At 31.3% G+C, this 21,069-nt stretch overlaps 1 long non-coding RNA gene across 1 annotated transcript in view; it reads right to left on the bottom strand.

Annotated features, from left to right (window-relative positions):
- The window catches only part of LOC149411783 (uncharacterized), a 149,057-nt gene extending 134,000 nt beyond the window's left edge, over positions 1–15,057 (bottom strand). Inside the window, exon 1 of the long non-coding RNA XR_016304728.1 lies at positions 14,772–15,057. This is a non-coding gene — a long non-coding RNA (uncharacterized LOC149411783). The remainder of the gene's footprint in view (positions 1–14,771) is intronic.
- Between the last annotated feature and the right edge of the window lie 6,012 nt (positions 15,058–21,069).

Below are 21,069 nucleotides of genomic sequence, written 5' to 3'. Positions count from 1 at the left end.
TATTTTTCTAGGTTAATATTATCAATATTATATTAAGTTATAAGTCTTGGGTTTTTCAGGTATTTTGGGACTCCAGACCAGAGGTGGCTACAAAATTCAACAGTGAGGCGCACTTGCGTTTTGTACAGGGTTAGCAGTTGTCTACTTTTAAAGTATTCGCGGGCCCTGTACACTGTACAGTACGCTCAGATTCTGAGAGGCTAATTTGACTCTAGCTTCGATGGGCATTTAAAGTTACACCAAGCTTATCAATGGAAGGTATGTTGGGAAGATTTTTTCCGTTGAAATAAATTAGATTGTCATTTCGATCCCTTTTAGACTTAATCAGACATAATAGGGACTTCGCAACATTAAATTCGACTAACTTATTCTTAGTCCAAGAGGAAACTGATATATTTGATATAAAGAATATATACCTCGCAATAGCACAATCCATAATGGAATACGGCATTATTGCCTGGGGCTATGCCAGTAAAAATACATAGACACACTGTATAAAGCTCAGAAAACCTTAATAAAAGTAAAACTTAAAGTATCTATACTAACACCCACTTCATCCATATTCAAAAAATTCCCAGTGTTGAAGATTCAAAAATTATATTCAAAACAAATACTTACTTTCCTTTAAAAGAACCTAAACACATTTAAAACTTCACAAATTTCTCGCAATACTAGAACAAGACATGCACACCAACTACTAATACCAAAAACCAACACATCCTTTGGACAAAAACACTACAGATTCCAGGCTATAAAACTATACAATTCACTTCCAACACAATATAAAACATCTAATCTTACAGAATACAAAAAACACATATGGAACTGGCTACATACTTTTAATTTTTAATTTTTTTTATATTTCACTTTTTTGTTGTTGTTATAACTATGGAAAAATCGATTTGATATTTTAATTTTTATTGTTTCTCTGTGTAACTAACTTCACTGTATTTTCTTAGTATTATATAACTTTACAATTGAAAAAGTCCTCCACAACAAAGGTGAACTTCTATTGTGGGGGACAATATACTATACCTTTGTAATACAAATATATTTAAGAATAAAAAAATAAGTTAACTCTTTCGAGATAACTGTTCATTCTCTTGTGTATCCTTTGGAGGCTTGTCCAACAAAAAGCTACCATGGACTTTACTGTCATCCGCGTAGCAATGAATAAGTACACATGACAAGAGGTCATAGATGTGCAACAAAACAAAGTCAGAGATAGAACCGATCACAGTTTGACACCAGCATTTATTGAATGTGAGGAAGAGGTGAAACTATTGTGGGACTACTTTATTTCCCCTCACATGTGGCAATATTAAAGCGAATTAATCCGCTGCTTAACGCAAGCGAGCAAGACAAGAGGAATCTTCATTCCCGTTTTAGCGTTCGATTCAACCGCCAGTACTACCTTCTTTCTGCCACCGTCACCGCGTTCTACGTAAACTATAAAATTCGTCCTCACAAATAAACTAAATCAATTGTGCAGACAATTGTTTCAATCTCCCATCTCCTGAACACAATTTACGGTTCGGGAAAGCGCCGTAAATTACAGCTAATCACAAGCCTTACACAAGCCCTTGCCACACCATAAGCAACTGTTTGAATCTAACTTTCCACCAAAAAGTCGGAAATTCACGCAAGGATGCGGGAAGTCCGTAAAAAGACAATTTTATTGAATGTATGTGTAAAAAATATTGAGAATGTTCAGCCTAATTTGAATTAAATTACTAAGGGTAACCTAGGAAAGTATTTCCGACCTTAAACTTCAGAACAGATTCTCTAATTTTTCAATAGTTTTTTATCTCTTTCACCCCACTGATTTTCAGGCGCAGTGTGCTAAAGCCTATTTATACTGTTTGTAAATCCGGGCCTGGGAAACTAGCCAGCAGTATATGCTCGTTGAAACTATGTGATAATGCCTAACTACCCTAGGGAGGTAGGGCACATTGCACTAGAGAGTTTGCGATTTGGATTCGAAGCACCGACCAGCCAAGTCATTACCTGCTTGGGTAAACACTAACGTAAAGCTTAGAGTTTACACAAAAACATTGTCTACTGGACATGAGAAGATATTTTAGGTTTTCTCTTATCTTATCCTGTGCATTATTGCAATGCAAAAGGTACGAATTTGTATTATTTCTCATCGTACACAGAATTACACTTTACATAAAAAAATCTAGTCAGCAAGTTTATTTTGGTAATATAGCGAAAGGTTATACGTGACGTTATCGTGTTAGTATCTTCTGTCTTTTTTGTTTTCAAACAAGACGCGTGAGAAGGAAGAGGACGAACATCGATGGCATTCATATGAGCCCTTTCTGGGACTAGTTTACCCATAGAATAGAGATATCGAAAGAAGGGTTATGGTGGTTTATTTTCTGGGTCTTTAACCAAGTTGCGCTGCTTCCATATTTAAGCAACAGCCTTGCAGTATCAGCCACCAGGACAGATGGCATCAACCATCTAAAGGACATCTGCACTCTAGAATGCTGTTTTATAAGCAAAATCTGCAATGTTCAGCAAGACTGTTTAGTGCATCCCAAAAATAAAATACGTTATTTCTTTTATATAAAGAATATCCGATACATATTGTATTGTAGGCCGTTCTTGTGTCTAAATAACCATTTTTTCTCACCTTTGTTTAAAAAATCCCTATGTTTGAAAATAATCAATATCACTTAAAGTAAGAAGAAATTGAAACCAGTTTACATCCATAAAAGAATATATAGAACTGACTAACTTATTGTACAACTATTTGTTGTGTGCACAGCTTTTTTTTAAAAAACGGAGTGAAATAATTTCCAGTTCATATCAGGTGAAAACATATTTTTTTGCGATGTAAATATCTGATAATGAGTTTTCTTTTTCAAATCGTTAGAATGGGTTAGACTTACTAAAGTTATGCTTATCTCCGGTTCTTAAAATCTAACTTTCATCAGAAAATAAGGGCATAAGAAATTGGTTTTAATACTTACACTAATAAGATATAGCTACCATCTGGAAAACATTTTCTTCAGTTCAAAACTATACTTCATGGAAGTAGTTATGTATTTTAAATGGAAAAGTACAATATCTAGACTGTAATATTATGTAATTATATTAATTTCGAGATGGCTTCATTCTTAGAATATGCAAAGCACGTTGAAACTATGAAAACTTCGTATCTTTTATATTTACGCAACTCGTTAGAGTATGCGTTTCAAGTCTTGAATTCAACTTATGAAATATAATATGTGAACAGGATGAATACAAAGCAGTTTCTTACAATACCTTTAATTTTTGAGTAGTTATCGTTGAAGCACTTCAGTTTTATACTTCCTCTGCCAGTGCAATGCCTCTTTGCCATTTACCAGGGTTGGTATCAGCTCGCCATTATGAACTGCTATCGACTAACTCTTTCAGTTCTCCAACAATAGAATTTCCTACATTTATCATTCTTTTAATTTCCCTATCAACCTTTCCATCTCTCGTGAAAAATTCAATCTATTGGCAAAATTGTTAATTACATTCAAATTTTATAAAATTCCAACAAAGTTGCTTACCCAAAAAGTTACCTTGAAAAAAATGTTATTTTGCTTCGGTTTGATCAATCTTCTTCCACTTCAGCAATCAAAAAATCACGCATTGATTTTAATAAAAAATGTAATATTTTAAAGGAAATCTGCATTAGAATTTTTATTTAATATTAATTTGTTGGATTTTATAAAAAAAACCTGTATTTCTGTTTGATTTCTCAGATGATGGAATAATATTTTTCTTGGAAATAAGGTTTTAGTTCAAATAATATATTTAAAAAAAATACTGATGTGTTTCATGATTGATAAATTTTATATATAATAAGATGGGAAAATTGAAGCCTTCTAGATAAAACAAACCCGTTTTTCGTCTCAGAAACGAGTTATCTGTTATTTCTATAATTTTGTAATAATTTCTAATTCAGATATTTTTTGGAAATACAGAAAAAGAGTTTTTTTGTTGTTGGAAAAACAATCCCACGAGAAATCTTTACGGTTGTCGAATTACCGAGGAAAAACTTTTCAAAAAACTTCATTGAACATTTTCATGCATTTAATTTACAGTTCCCAGTTTTGAGGGCAGTAAAAACATTTTCAAATATCTCTTCATTACCTACGATTAAATTACCTTCGGATTAATTATTTTCGGATCTCCTAATTTACTATAAGATACATATTTTTTAAATGTGAAATCACACAAGGATCTGTAACAGATCAAGGAACAGATCTAGTCGCCAAATACGACAAAAGCCATTTCAAGCAACATTTCAATTCTGAATGATGGTCTTACTCCATGGCAATACTTGTATGTATTTATTCCTTTAGATTTACACACAGTACAATATGATACAAGATATAATTAAAATATTTTTAGTGATTATAAAATATTGTACCTTATCAGGTCGAAATTATTGGTTCCTGACTAGACAAATTGCCCGTTCCAAGGAACTAAAAATATGTGAAAGTAAGTGTGTGATTTGTCTGTGTCTATAATATATCTCATTAATGTTTTAATTTGTGATGTTTAATCGTTACAATCTTATGATAGAGTTGAACTTGATATTTTTTATATTTAACTCAGGGGGGATTTTGTTGTACAGTTTAGGTCCTAAGTATGTGTGTGTCTTTTGATACTTTGCCGTATTGCTCGTTGGGATCATAAGGTTATTTCTAGTGTGGCTTCTTGTGATATGTTTATGGTCAATTTTTTGAATATTGTCAAGATTTTTATGTACATGGATAATAACCTTTTTTATATATTTGTTTTTTATATTATTGTTTAATGAGCTCATCGCTAGAGAACCTATATAGTTTGCGCATACATACTTTAATTATTGATTTCTGGGCCTTCATAAGCGAATCTAGAATTGATCTTTCTGATGATCCCCAGCCAATGCAACCATACATTAAGAGGGGGTTGCTCAGTCCGAAATATATTTTATACTGAGAGTATCTTTTACTCTGGAACAGCAAATATGCCATATATTATTTTTAATTAGTAAATTGTCAAATAACACTAATACTGAGGCCGTCAACATAAATAGTCGTACTGGTATCCAAAATAATCTGCGCAGCTTAGGGTAATGCTTTTATGTTGATTTGGGAGTTAAAAGTTTTAAATAAATGCACAAGTCCATAGTAACGAACCCAACCACCTCGTTCATTTTGGTCGACTGCACACATGAGTATGTTTTACCCACGAAATACATAATCCCCGGATTTTTTTGCGTGAATACCGCAGAAGATTCTCAAACTGCTCCCAACCACCTGAAGCTAGTGAGACTATGGTACCACCAATCGGGATGTGTTGTGAGGCTGAAGGTAGTAAGGAGGGGAAAGATATGTATAAGAAGAGGTACCTGGCAATTCAGATTTAGTCACAAAACACAGCAAAAGCCATTTCAATTCTCAACGGTGGTCTTACATCAGGGTAATATTGAGATTGTCTTCCAACTTGGAACGTGCCGTACCACCGCAAATATACCATGTATTATTTTGAATGAATATATATATTTTGAAATAATACAAATTAATCAAATATTATAATTTTAACCTGTGACCTCCGGCTTGCTAGTCGAAAGCCTTACCCCTCGATCGTGGAGGATGTATTGAAAGATAACGGATATTGTCAAATTTCACAACTCCCAGGATTCAGTTAGACAATGCCGTTTGTTGATAATCTGTTCAAGAAAGAATTTAGACATTTGAGAAAGCTGGATCGATTTCATCAGAAGTAATTGAAATTTCCTTACTTGGAGAGACCAGACACTTGGACACTCTCACGACATACTTCTATCGGTTTATATCTTCAGTGGTTTTAGCACAGACGTGTACATCGACATGATACTTTGTTTCAATGACTTTTATTTTACATGTACTCGTACATTTGTTTCATGATTTTTATTTATTTATACCGGTTTCGACACATCCGTGCCAATCACCAGCAATCTTTAAACTAACTGTAAAATTATGCAAGTACAAAATGATTACATTTTATTAGGTGAGGGTATTGGGATGGGTAATTTTGTGGAGGGGGGGGGTAGAAAGGTGGGAGGTGTCAGCATAACAAGTGAACTCGGAATAGTTATTATTTTGTAAACTGAGTTCATGTTCCCTGATTCTAGTTTTAAAATTTCTGGTAGTCATACCTACAGTAGTCATTAGTCTATTAGGCATACCTACAGTAGCCAGTATAGAAGTTCTAACTTCAGTAGTCTAGTAATCATATCTACATACTGTGCGTGAGATTAATTAGAATTTTAAGTATATATATATATATATATCATTTTATTTGAATTTATTAGAAACATTCTGTTATTAATTTTTATTTTGGAATTATTTATAATTAAAGATAATTTGCTTTTATAAATAAGATTTTTTATATATAAGGTTGTTACTAGCTGTTATGATTTCTACATTTTTTATTGACTACGCGGTAGCAAATAAATAAAAATAATATACATGTGAAATAAACCTGTTCAAAACGAAATGTCTAGAAAATTTTAGATAGTTAATGACCAAGAAATACAAAAAAATGTGTAATTAATACACCTATGCATTATTCGAACATTCTGCAGCGTTTAGTTCCTTGAATTCTTTTTTTTCTGCCAGCTCCTTGAAACAATATCTTTTGAGCATAGGTATCAGTACTCCAACATAAGAACCTAGCCTGGCTTAGTGGTGCATTAAATAAACATTATTGTGGCAAACAAACTGATGACCTATGCATTATTAAAACATTCTGCAGTGTTTAGTTCCATGAATCCTTTTTTTTCTGCCAGTTCCTTGAAACAACATCTTTTGAGTATAGGTATCAGCATTCATAAGAACTTGGCCTTAGTGGTTCATTAAATAAATATTATTGCGCCAAACAAACCGATATCAAAATATTTCATACATATTCTCAAATAACACTGGTGGGCAAAAGTTTGGACGTGTACAGTATGTTACTAAAATAATTCAGACAGAAAATTTCCCAGAACTGCTGTGAATTATTCACAATTAAACAATTCATTATTGAGTTTTCGCATTAGCATTTAAGGTCACCGCTATCAATGCTTCCAGCGATTATGAGCTAGTTGCGATTGAAAACAGAAAATAATTTACTGTGCTGTAGTTTTCATAGCAAATCAAGTAAAAACTGAAGAGAATTTATTTTATGTCATGTCACGTTCTAGTTCAACCACGTATCGGTGACGGTGTGGAACTTAAAAATTTCTAATTAATGCATATTTTTAAGTGAACAGAGCTGGGGTGGTAAAGATATGAGAGAATAATGTTACTGGCCGGTCAGATTTGGTTGATAAACGAATACATTCCAAGAAATTCTTTTTGAAGAAGGGTGATAATGAGAGAATTTACACGGGATATTATTATCCACACGATAAGAAAAAAATATTGTTAAAATTGGAAATAATAAGAATAAAACGGAGCCTAATGTTGTATTATCGCTGAATGGAGTGGGAATGCGTAAAGAGATGGGGAAGAGGTAGGTTAGGAATAAACTAGTTTACAGATGCAGTACTTGAAAATGACATTATTATTTTTTAATGTGTGTATCACACAAGAATCCTAAATGGCCCCAACTATTTGGAGCCAGTAAGACTATTTGGAGCCGGTAAGACTATTTGAAGCCAGTAAGACTATTTGGAGCCAGTAAGACTATTTGGAGCCGGTAAGACTATTTGAAGCCAGTAAGACTATTTGGAGCCAGTAAGACTATTTGGAGCCAGTAAGACTATTTGAAACCAGTAAGACTATTTTGAGCCAGTAAGACTATTTGGAGCCAGTAAGACTGTTTGGAACCAGTAAGACTATTTGGAGCCAGTAAGACTATTTGGAACCAGTAAGACTATTTGGAGCCAGTAAAACTATTTGGAGCCAGTAAGACTACGGCATTCCGAATTATTTGGATGCGTTTGTTGCGAGGCTAAATGTAGTAAGTAAGGAGAAGGGGTTGAGGAAGAGGAAGAGAACGGTGAAGAAGTACCTGGTTATTGAGATTTGGTCACCAAATACAACTAAAGCCATTCCAACAACGGTTTGATTCTGAATCGTGTTCTTTCGCCAGGACGATGCTAAAAGTATTTACCCTTCTGGAACGAACGGCAAATATAGTAAATATTGTTTTTAAGGAAGAAATAGCATAAAATTTATTACTAAAATTTACTTGCGCACGCCGGGATTTGAACCCGTGATCTCGGGATTCGTAGCCAAGGATCGTAACCACTTAACCACGGTAGCTGTCAAATATAGCCATTTCAAGCAACGTTCGATGAGCAGGTACTGAGAGAACATTCTGAGTGGCAGAAGAAGAGGTATGCTGGGAGTCAGATTTAGTCACTTAACAAAGATATAACTATTTAAAACTACAACTCGATTTCAAAGCCATAGCCGACACAGACTTGAAGTACTACTTAGTGGAGGGAACCATATTATATTAATATAATTAATACCGCACTGAGTGAGGCTCACATTACCAAATAATATTGAATTAAAAAATACTTATGTAATATCAACAATATTACGGAAGGACATTTCATTTAGACAAAGTGGAAAAGAAATAAATATATTTGTAGACCTCAGAACAGGTATCAGTAATCAGGGGTTATCTATATAACATCATTTATAAATTTTTTTTAAAGCATTCAATAAAAAAAATACATCGTAGTGTATTTTCATTTTGGGATGAACCATATTTTGTTTTCATTTCGCTTTTAAATTCGTAACCCCAACCCATTCCACGGAGCTCAAAAAATAATATCCATTCTCTGTGAGTAAAGATAACTCTAAGTATTTGACCTTTTTTGTCCACTATTTGCCAGTAGCTGTAATTTCTAAACACAACTATCGATAATGTTATCACAACAGCACACAAAGTAACATCAACATCTCCAACATCTAGGTAGAATATCCCCAACATCTCCAACATTTCCAACATCACAGAGAAAATTATCCCATAATTCCATTATCAGGAGAATTTTCCGTATCTCGGAACACATGGGACGTTTTTCTTCTTACAGGTTTCTATTTGCTTGGGAAAACTTTTCAGGCGAGAAACTACTTGAAATATGTAAGGCTTTCTTTGACGTTCAGATTTCCTCCTTTGACTTCATTAGAGATCTTATCTCCAACAATTATTCTTTCCACTTCGTTTAACAAAAACTTGAAGAAATTTTCTTCTGTAAGTTCCTCGTCGATCCACGCTACCACAATGGAAAAAAGTGGAACTATAATAATTATTATCGTGAAGATAAAAATTGAGAAAAAATTTACTAAGTTAAGTGAAATGATTAGAATAACCAGATTCAACTTTACCTTTTCTCAAATTCCAAACAAAATTCTCCTCATTTAAAGGTGTCACAGTCATATTGACAATAAGTTAAAAATTTCAATAACTACTTATTACGAAAATGACGGATTTTTTATGTGTTTATGTCGACGAAAATGTATTTTTGCGAAAACTTTATGTGCTTCTTTAAAAATGCCTCAAAAATGAAAGAATGTTGTAGAGAGCGACTGTTACGTCACATCCTCCAACCTCTCTAGGTGATCCAATATCCCAGTGACAGTTATTGTTGGCGGCCAGCAAATTATACAGGCGGAACCTACGTCAAAACACCAAACAAAATACAAATTATTCAGGAAAATGAAATTCGTTTTTCAGCGAATTATTTTTATAAACTAACAGTAATATTTAAAAGAGTGTTTATGTTTCATTATAACCTCAATTATTGAATTTTATTATAAACAAATGCTTATTCCCTATTAATAGTGTCTCTCTCAGGCGCCTCCGACTTCTTTCACCATTTTATATACTACTGTTTACCACAATTTTACTGTTAAATAACTACATAACATCACTATTTGCAAAATAAAGGGAATATTGAATTTCGGTTTTTGGTGATTTTTATCATATATCAAGAAATAAATATCAGCAGATTCGCCTCCACTCTTCCCGCCTCGACCCTTATTATGCAATGTGGTGTGTACCAAGTGGTACAAGTGGGCCTTGAAAACAATCAAACTTATCAGTGGGAGCGTGTGAGAGAAATCATGTTTTTGTTTGGATGTCATATAAAAAATAAAAAAAATTCACCGGAGACCAAATTGTCATTTACATTTTCTACTTCCAGTCATCAATTAGGAAATCTGTTGGGTAAAACTCACATCACTAAATTTCATCATCATAAATCAATTTTTTTTTTCAACAGTTTTTTTCCAAAATTAAGTTGTTTTTTCCACATATATAAAATATGTAATGCTTGATATATACCTCAGAAAAAAATATTTGAAAAGTTTTGTTTTTTTTTTTTTTTAAATTAGTCAATGTTAATTTGGATTAATATTTGGCATCAGAGGATATTTTTAAAATAGTAACGTAAAATAAACATAACACTAATGTAATAAAAATAAATGTTTCATGTCAAAAATGCACATTTTTAATGTATTGATAATCTCTAAGGTATAAATGTGCCTAGTAGAACGGTTCGTCAGAAGGTACCTTACCATTGTAACATTGCAGGTACCAAAGCAGAAATAAATTCAGTAATGAACCGACTACACAGTGCAGGAAATAAATATTGCGTGAACACTAACGGTACTGAATGTCTATCAGCCTATAAACACATTATTATTAAATCTGTATGTCAAATATGAACTTGGCAATCATTAAACGGAGTATGTGCGAACTATTTCTACTACTCTACAAAATACGTGTAAATAAATAAATATTATATTACTTAGTTTAATATTATAGTACTTAACTTAATATTATAGTGCTTTGTTTAATATTATAATACTTAACTTAATATTGTAATACTTAGTTTAATATTATAATGCTTGGTTTAATATTGTGGTACTTGACTTAATATTGTGATACTTGGTTTAATATTGTAATACTTAACTAAATGTTTTTCTATTAGACTTTTTGTCGATTCTTATCCTAATCTTGCGTAATAGAGATTGTTAATTAGAGTTACATAGTTTATAGGCTAATGTGAACAACAATTTCATCCTTTTTTATTCAATTGATTTGGAGGATATTGGCAGATCATATATTTTTATTTCATTTACTTAAATTTCATGTTACCTAAGTTTCGTAAACTCTTGTTTCATGTTACCTATATTTTGTTAACCTATGCATTGTTAAATCTTATATTTTATGTAATCTGTATATTCTTATATATTATGTAAACTCTTTACTGTTATTCTATTTAAAAAACATAATTGCATTGTATGTAAAATCCCTATGGGCGTTTAAATGAAATAAATAAATAAATAACATTTTAACTTAAATTCATTCAAGAATAAAGAAATAATCTAGAATAATAAATCTTTAAAAATTCGCCATACTAGTCGAAAACATGTCCGTCACTACCAGTGTTAATTTGAATGAACATTGAAATTCATTTACAATAATCTGGGAAATGACTGATCAGTGAATTGAACTGATGTTATTATTATAGAACACATCTTAATGCGTTAAAATATTTATAAGTCGAGTATAAAATATTGATATCTCACCTTAAATTAAGTGATCAACGACGGCAGAAATTCGATGAAACTCACAATCAGAAGATGTCAAAATATTTATCGTTTTTGTGGCGAGAATAAGGATTTCAACCGAGCAGAAAAAAAAGACGACACAAAAAAGACTACAAGCTATAAGAAAACAAAAACATGACTTTTCTAAATCACCACCGTTACGGTAAAAAAAATCACATAGTTCATGTTAATTTGAATTAACACTGGGGCTGAAAGGCTGAAAGCTAACAACGGTGTCTGAAGATCATTTGAGAATTTTTCTAATATTTGTCAAAAATCTGCATCAAACAGATTTTTTCCGTATGCGGTATAATTTTTTTTTTACATCAAAAATATTTTTTTAAATAGTAATAATTGCAAAGAAACATATCATACAATAAAGGTGTAATTGTATAAATATCCGATTTGGTCTTTTTACACAGCAAATTTGGTGAATTCTCGGACATTTCAGCATTTTTAACTAAAAAATCGCGATTTTCGCACATCTGGTCCTTTTAAATTACATGAGCGAAATGTGCTTTGAATACTGAAAATATTTGATGACAACTATGTAGCTATGTTTTATCTCATAATGTTGGTTTCCTCCTTGAACATGACGTATCAACATAAAACAGGATTATATAAACGATCCATCAAAAACTAGCTCCATGGTCGAGTGGAGTCTTAGAGCATCCCTACAATTAGGATAATGGATAAATAAAACCTACTTTCTTCCGGACAGAAACAAAAAGACTCCTTTTTCCTCATTTACTAAATATTATGCTGAAATAATATGTGCTAAAAAACCTTTTTTCTTAAAGTAATTAGTTTCACCGCCGACTTTACGTGCAAACGGCTAATTGCATTGAAAATAAAATGTACACAATACATTGATTTATTTCAATGGCAAAGAGCTTCTTTTAATGAGCCAACTAGATGATCGAGCTTGCCAAAGCGTCTGGTATCCGCGACGGTGTCACATGTTCAATCATCCGCTAGCAATGTCTTCCAAATAATAATTTCCGCAAATATTGATAGTACAAGGAAGTATTTTCGGATGATTCGTTATAGGGGAATATTTTTTTCCATTTAAAAAGGTTTCATAATTTCCACGGATTTCTAATATCAGCTTGTTAGAGTGCAGATAGAATATATTACTTTTTTTAACTTTCTCGAAAAATTACTGAATAATACCAAAATAAGTAAAAAAGTATTTTTTAGAAAACAATTAATAGTTCAAAGTTCAATATATTGAGTTCAAACGTACATAGTGCCCAAATTCCATAAAATAAAATTTCATTCCTTACTCTTTGTAGAATTGCGGATCTTCTCTGGACTTTTAAATTACAATTTTAGTTTTCCATTCCACAAAACTGATCAATTTGCAAACCGCAACATCTGTCAATGTGTAATTAGCAGTTTTTGTGTGTTTTATTTGTATTTGAAATACAGTTAAAGTTATTTTGTAGTTTCACACTGCGTTCATGGCATTATTGATGGATCATTAGTATTTTAAGATTAAACGATCAAAAATGTAAGCATTTGAAGAAAATTATTATTATTTCATTACAGAGCAAGAGTACATGCAATATTTCGGTTAAGAAAAAAACTAAAAACAAAGAATACTATATCAAACACCTCATCACAGAATGAGGTTTTCACGAAACTCTATAATATATATAATTCATTAACAGTATACATTATTCTTACTTTAATATTTACTTATAAATTATTTGTATAGAATTAAAACTATGTGTTGATTATTTTAAATGAAAACGGCGTTTTTTCACAAAATGCGTTTGAAGAAGCGATACTATATAATATAGTTTATGTATTCCAGGCTGCAAACACCACTTACTCGGAGAAGTTATTCTATTTGATGGTGGAAGTACAAGCGATTTAAAAAAGGTGTTTTCACACAGAAATATATTTCCATAGAAATATTTTTTTCCACACCAAACATTCAACTACTTATCAGAACAGTACCTAAAAATGTCAAATTTCTAAAAAATGTATTTATTGTCGTACTTGTATTATCATTCAGAATCCCTTCCAGAAGTTAGTTAAAATGTATTTATTGTCGTACTTGTATTATCATTCAGAATCCCTTCCAGAAGTTAGTTAAAATGTATTTATTGTCGTACTTGTATTATCATTCAGAATCCCTTCCAGAAGTTAGTTAAAATGTATTTATTGTCGTACTTGTATTATCATTCAGAATCCCTTCCAGAAGTTAGTTAAAATGTATTTATTGTCGTACTTGTATTATCATTCAGAATCCCTTCCAGAAGTTAGTTAAAATGTATTTATTGTCGTACTTGTATTATCATTCAGAATCCCTTCCAGAAGTTAGTTAAAATGAACTCATGATCCCTCGGACACGTTGTATAATATTATTAAAAATGTATGTTTAATTGAACAATCTAACTGTTAAATAAATACAACAATCCGGTATTATTTCTGAATATGCAACGCGTTGTGAAAATACAAGATAAATTGAAACTGAAGGGTAAATGAATAAATTACAAAAATATGTTTGAACCCATTTTAATTTATCGGCAGCGAAAGAAGCATTTTAAAGACTTTTAACAAGTGCTTAAATTAATGTATTTATTGAATAGAATTGAAAATTGTTAAAATACTTGAAAAATACTATTTTATTTAGAATTTCCTTTTCTGCTCGATAATATTTTACTAGCTTCATAGCGAAATTCTTATGAAATATATTATTGTACTGAGTGAGCAGTACAGCTAGATTAACCATCTGTTTCATAATGAAATATATATTATTATTTTTTAAACTTTTTTTCTTCTTTATTGTTTTGTTTGTAAATTACAGCAAAAACTTAAACACACAATTTTAAAACGACCAACGAGGATGAATTAGAAGTTTTCAAGAAAATTAGACCTTTCGAAAAAATTTTAAAATCAATTTCATTTCCTAAGAATTCCAAAAAATATAAGAAAGAGTTATTCCCAATAGCATTATTTTTTTTTTTTTAAAGTTATTTTTGTATCAAGTTATTTACTACGCAGGTACGTACATTGCACACTATACCATTAACATTATAATGTGCAAATAACAATACAAATAACATTATAATGTGCTTGTAGGAAACATAAACATAATAGTGTTGAATTCTCTCTAATTCTAAAATTTTATACATATAATGAATTCAAAAATTTTAAAAGCTGTTAAAAATATAATTTAATGAAATCACTTACATGCCGTTTATTTTTGTCCTCCCAGTATCAGCAGCGTTCACAAACATCACAAGAGAACGTTATCATAAGTAAGTCCCTAAACAACTCAACTACAAGCGGAATAAAAGACTTCCACCCAAAAATATTTTACAATATATTTTTCTTAATTTATTTGTTTATATTTCAATTAATTTATAATTGCTTTCCAAATCACTTCAAGCACAGATAAAATAAAATTTTAAAGTTCGAAAATTTTTAATCTAAATTCAAAAGAAAATAGTTTGTTTTAAAAGATCGGAATTTTTGTGAAAGTTTAGAAGTGAGACTTTTTCCAGTTCTAAAGTTTAACAGTTTGTGTTATTAGAAATAAGTTAGAAAGACGTCCGCTTTGTACGAAACGTAGGGACCAACTGAAACTAACCGAAGCTTAAAGCTCGCCTCAAGTGTGGGAGTACTACCTTTGCGCAGGTTTCGCGATGGCTTTTTGCGCAAATTTGCGCAGCGATAGCTGTGCATTTGTATCAAAGCTTTTTACTGCAACGAGCTTTGACAAAAAACTGCGTTTTTAAAGAACTTTTTTTAAAGTTTGGTTATTCGATTATTGGGATGATAAAGTCGAAAAATTTATTTTTCTCGTTGGAAATGATAAAATTAATGCCGAACTTTTTTTTTGCGAATACTATAAATACATAAAATTCGATGTACTTTGCAAGTAAGGCCACGGCACGATCTTGTGAGCTATGTCGTCAGATAACATTAATAAAATTGGAATAAACTTTATATTATTTGACTCAAAAATTTAACACAGCGATTTTACATTTTTTCATGCGGGAACCTGACGCATTTGACTGAATCTCACCACCAGACCATAAGTAATTATAACTTTAATATACAACGCCTGGGAAGGAATCTGACGCGTTTGACTAAATCTCACCACCAGACCCTACTTAATTGTGAAGTTGTGAAAAACTAAACAAAAAAACATTTTGAAAGAAAATTTAATTTTCATCGTGCATTGAGAATTTTTTTTTTTAAATTCCAGTTACTAAGCATTAATTAAATTTTCAATAAAAACCAAGCTTACCTGGGGACAGGCATATGGTTTCTTTCGTTCATTTTAGCAAAAAATTCCTTTGTTTACCATGCTTGGTTAAATTCGTTTTTTTTTCTTTGTTTTCTCAGCAAAAACATATCAGGATAATATTCAGTCAAGAGGTTCAACGTTTTTCCTTTGAAAAGTTGCACTGCGTGGTATATACCCAGGCGTTGTGTGTTCAATTCCTCGGCTGGCTAAGTCTTCCATCACAACACACGCAACATTTTCAGCTTACTGTGGTGGTAGTAGGAGATTTTCAAATATTGTCAGGTTATTCGTAACCCGGGAATGTTTGTCTTTCTTTTAAATTTTAATTATAATTTAATTTAATATATTACCCTTCTCGTAACTTTAGTATTTTGAGGAAGCGCCAATGGATTTAGATTATTTCAAAAGCTTATATCTTCGGTGTCAATGCTATTTTAGTTTCTGATTTCCATGCCACACAAAATAAGTAAAAAAATGTTAAAGCACCACCATTCAGATTATTAAGGGTTTTTATGGCATGTTTATTATTCATATTTTCTTCGTGTTTATAAATTAGTTTCTAGTCAACTCAATTTCCTCTCCTTTTCCCGACAACATACAGAGAAAATATAAATTGAAAAAATATTTCTTTGTACGCACTATTTTAGAAAAAAATAATTTTAATAAAAAACTGTCGTATAGCCGAGTTGTTGAGCACAATAGCGAGTCTTAAAATCGACCAGTTCCCGTGAACAAATATCAACCGTGTACAAATATCAACCGTGTACAAATATCAACCGTGTACAAATATCAACCGTGTACAAATATCAACCGTGTACAAATATCAACCGTGTACAAATATCAACCGTGTACAAATGTTGAGAATGTGTCTACCGACTTTGCACCGGTATCAAAGGGATTGCTTGTGACAGATATTTGATAACCTTTTATCGCAATATCTGTAGAACAAACACAGTATATCTACCTGGCATCTTTGCTCTAAGGAAAATAATTCGTGTGTTAGTAGCCATTATAAGCTAAAACCGGTCACGGTAAAAAAATATCATAAAAGGCGATGTTCGCACTCATTATAGTTTCTCATTATTACAAACACACACAGCACTACCGAATGCGATTGGTTAGTAGCATGAACAAATGTGTGAGATTCCCGTCCAGGCGTCATTAATTTAATTTCTCTGCTGCATATTCTTCCATCACCGCACAAGAAACATATTGGTTAATATTTATGGTAGTAGGAGAAAATCAAATAGTGTCAGGCTATTCGGAAACCAGAATTGTTTGTCTTTTACTAAAAAAAAATTATATCAATTATTGCGAACATTGATCTGTCCGTTTTGTCAAGGTAACTAACTGCAAACCTCTAAATACTTAAGTTAAATGAATGAAATTGGTAGTACCTACCTCTCACAGGTTCTTCAAAACAATGTACTGTCAGTTAATAAGGGGGTACATACGGGTACCCATATTTAAACGTCTAATAATTAATGTTACCTTTCGGACATATTCAATCAGGCCTAAGCGATCTTACCTGCCCAAACAAGATAAAGCCGAGTGACTATCAGAAGGTTCGGACGCCAGAGATATGTGGTTACTGGAAACTGGATACCATGTTGGTCAGGTGTCGCAAACAGTAACCTACAATAAATGTTAAATTTAAATAAGCATTTTATTACAATTCTTGCTATTTTTAGAGAAGAAATAAGACTAATAAAATTTATTAAAAAAACAATGAACATTAGAGTGTATAGATAGCACCAGCAGAATTGGACTTCAATTGAAATAATGAAAATATAATTATCTCACAGATTATGGTTAAAACTGCCTAAATGTGTATTGAAAATAAAACCACAACAAAATATTACTGCAGACCAAAATTTCAGCAACACTTTTTATTCCGAATAATATTAGAAATCACTGTTTAAAGTAAATCAGTTACATATCTTTACGTAGGAAACCGCCCATTGACGTCTTAATTATGTAGATGCAAAGCCAATCAGTTATTAGGTTTGAAATATTTACTAGAGTTGAGTTCACTGAAATGCCATAGTATATTTTTAATATTATATTTTGTATATTACTCACACGCGATCCAATTAAGTACAGTTAAAACAATGTATATTGTATAATACAAAAGCATTTTTAAAATTTTGTTTTAAATACTATAAGATAGATTAAAGATAATAAAAATAAAGATTATGTAAAACAAGAGGCGAGCGACTTGTCGAAGCAATGAATTCTATGAAAATATTGACGAAAAACTTCGTCCTCTCCTTTCGGAAGACGGCTCTTATCGGAGAAATGTCCTTCACGAAACGTCTACCAGTCACACAAATTTTATACTACTAACAAAGTGGGGTTTTATTTCAAAAACAATTATATTTATTACAATTTAAAAAGTTTGAGAACTTCTGTTTTATTTAGAATCTAGAATTGTAGACTAATGTTTCTCAAACCAAGAGACGCGACCCCAAAACGAGCCTGGCAACTGCCATTATTCATTTAGAAAATCAGTAGGTTAAGCACTTTGCACTCTTTCATACAAGACACAGAAAACAAATTTAGGTTAACAAATTTACTTTGTGTCTGTAACATTATCACATTTTCAAAAATTGTGTTTAACTGATTTGGAATAAAATATTTGACATTTAAAAAATATATATAAAGTCCTAATCAAAGATCCCAAAAATTCGTAATTTATGAATGTTGTCGAATTCATTGATTTAAAATACCTTTTTTTATACCTTGATTTAACGTGCGCAGAACAATTTAGTTTTAAAAATCTTAAATTCGCATGGATTACATCGCAAACAGTTTCACAAAGAACAAGCTTGAATTTTTAATGGTTTTCTTTGTGAAACTGTTAATCGGTTTTAAAAACATAATTGTTGTGATCATAAACTGTCTTTATTGTTTCATTAATTATTTTCTACCAGACAGGTTTGCCCAGACAATAGCGATCATACTGGTATAATATATATTTTTAATAATTTCTTTAAAAAAAACATATCTGCATGAAATCTATCTGAAACTTTGAAATATCTGTACCGAAAGGTTAGGACAAGACGCCAATTATTTATGTGCAACTTATCTCAATGCAAAAAATGCAACAATTTTTAGTTTCCATGATTTTTTTCATCATAATATGTGGAACTTTGAAATATCCGTACCGTCAGATTAAGGTAGGGTGCAATTTTGTGTTTACATAAAAAAAATTGTTTTGATGAACGACCACCATTAAGAAATGACAAGTTGCTTGAAATTACTTAAACCTTGTTTGGTAAAAAGATCGCAATAGACAGGTACTTCTCAACATTTCTCTCCTCACCAATACTTTAAGCCTCACAATATATCATAATTGGGAATATAATATTTATTTATTTTAATTTCACACCCAGTTGAGCTTTAACCCGTTTATTTTCTTAATACAGAAAACATTTAAAAATAACAATATTACAAAAAAATACAGTAATGAAGAATACTACAATAAATAAATTAAATGGGCGAGCAGATCTAAGAATTTTGTTTAATTAGATTTATTGTTATTCATTCTATTAAAACCTGTTTATTTATTGATTTTGATTAGTGATTATGATAAGCGATTAAACATATTAACAACATCTTTCAAACACTTACAACATACTCAAATTATGTATGCTGCAATACAACTGTGATTCCGTATTGTTCCGGAGTTGTCCTAATAATACGGTAGATATTAATTTGCGAGGCACACGGAAAGATATAAAGTTTGGATTCTCAAATATATTTCAGAATTATTTTTATTGAAATTATTGTAATTAACTTATAAATAAAATAAATTTAGTCGACACAGTTGATAATCTGAATATATGATAATCTTTTCCTTCTAATTAATACCCATCTAAAGTGAATAAAACTTAAGAATATTTTGTGAATTGCGCAATCCAATGAATTGAATTCGATTTGACTCCTAACTATTGACATATAAAACTTTTTTGTTTGAAGGAAGCAAATAAGTTGGGGTGGGACATTATACACTAAACGTAAAAAGCCACTCTGTAATGCGCCACTTTTTATTGAATTAATAAATGATAACCTACCAGGTTTCGTAGATCTCAAGCTTTATCAGGGCTATTATATTATAACAGTTATAATAATATAATATCCCCGATGATGTTTGAGATAAGCGAAACCTATTAGTTTTTATTATTGCGATAAAAAGTGGTTAATAAGAATTTTTTTTTTTTTCATTTAATATATTTTATTGTGGTTTGAATATTTGTAAATTAGCTGAATATTCTTAATACAAAACCAAAAATTTTCAAAAGACTTATTTTATGAAATTTCAATATAATTTATAAATATTCCGACTGGTTCCAGATGGTTGGGAGCAGTTGAGACTCTATTCATAAAAATACAGTAAGAATCAGTACCATAAAGTCGTGGTAAATAAAAACACAGTGTTTTCCGTGAGACTTTTAAGGGAGACACTGTGTTTTTACTTACCTTGGCAGCATATATCCCATTATTCCGCAAATTTACAAAAACTATATATTTGGGAAAGAATTTTTTTTTCTTGAATAAATCACACAAAAATCACATTTTAAACAAAAAAAAATGTTGTACTGGGGACGGACGTTGATTACAGCATCGTACCTTCGATTTTATCTGAGATACTAAGGATATTATTTATGAGGTTCTAAAAAATAAAAATGAAGAAATGAATTTTTTTAACGTCTTTAATCTCCTGTTTTGCATACTACAAAACAGAAAAATGGCCTATTTACGACACCGTATCCTAAAACAACCAAACGTATAATTCACTGGTTCTTTGAAGCTGGTGCAAATTATACTAGATAGGTCCTCCCATTATCAGAGGAGAATGAGCGAAAATGTATGAAACCTGAACCCACCCTAATTGTTGATACACCACTGGAAAGGTTTTTAACAGCAAAACCTTAATTATTACGGTTAAGTTCAAAGCGTAAAAATTACCTCTCCATTGGCGTACGCTTTATTATTGCTAATGTGGGGTGGTCCCAAAAACTCTCCGTTTTTTCAAACAAACTTTGAGAAACTGATTAACCCATATGAGATTTTTGTGCAATATCTAAGTTGATTTTTATCAAATTCTGACAAAATCAATCTCCCGGAGATAAGGATGACTTCAAAAAAATTCCCACACCGTAAACATACATACTTTTTACCCCGATTACATATTTTCAGTATCAAAGTGCAATTTACATTTCGTTTGAGATA

Source organism: Hesperophylax consimilis, chromosome 24 (genome assembly GCF_061612785.1).
Source record: "Hesperophylax consimilis isolate HC1 chromosome 24, BYU_Hcon_1.0, whole genome shotgun sequence".
Classification (NCBI taxonomy): domain Eukaryota; kingdom Metazoa; phylum Arthropoda; class Insecta; order Trichoptera; family Limnephilidae; genus Hesperophylax; species Hesperophylax consimilis.
This window is presented reverse-complemented; position numbering and strand designations above follow the sequence as displayed.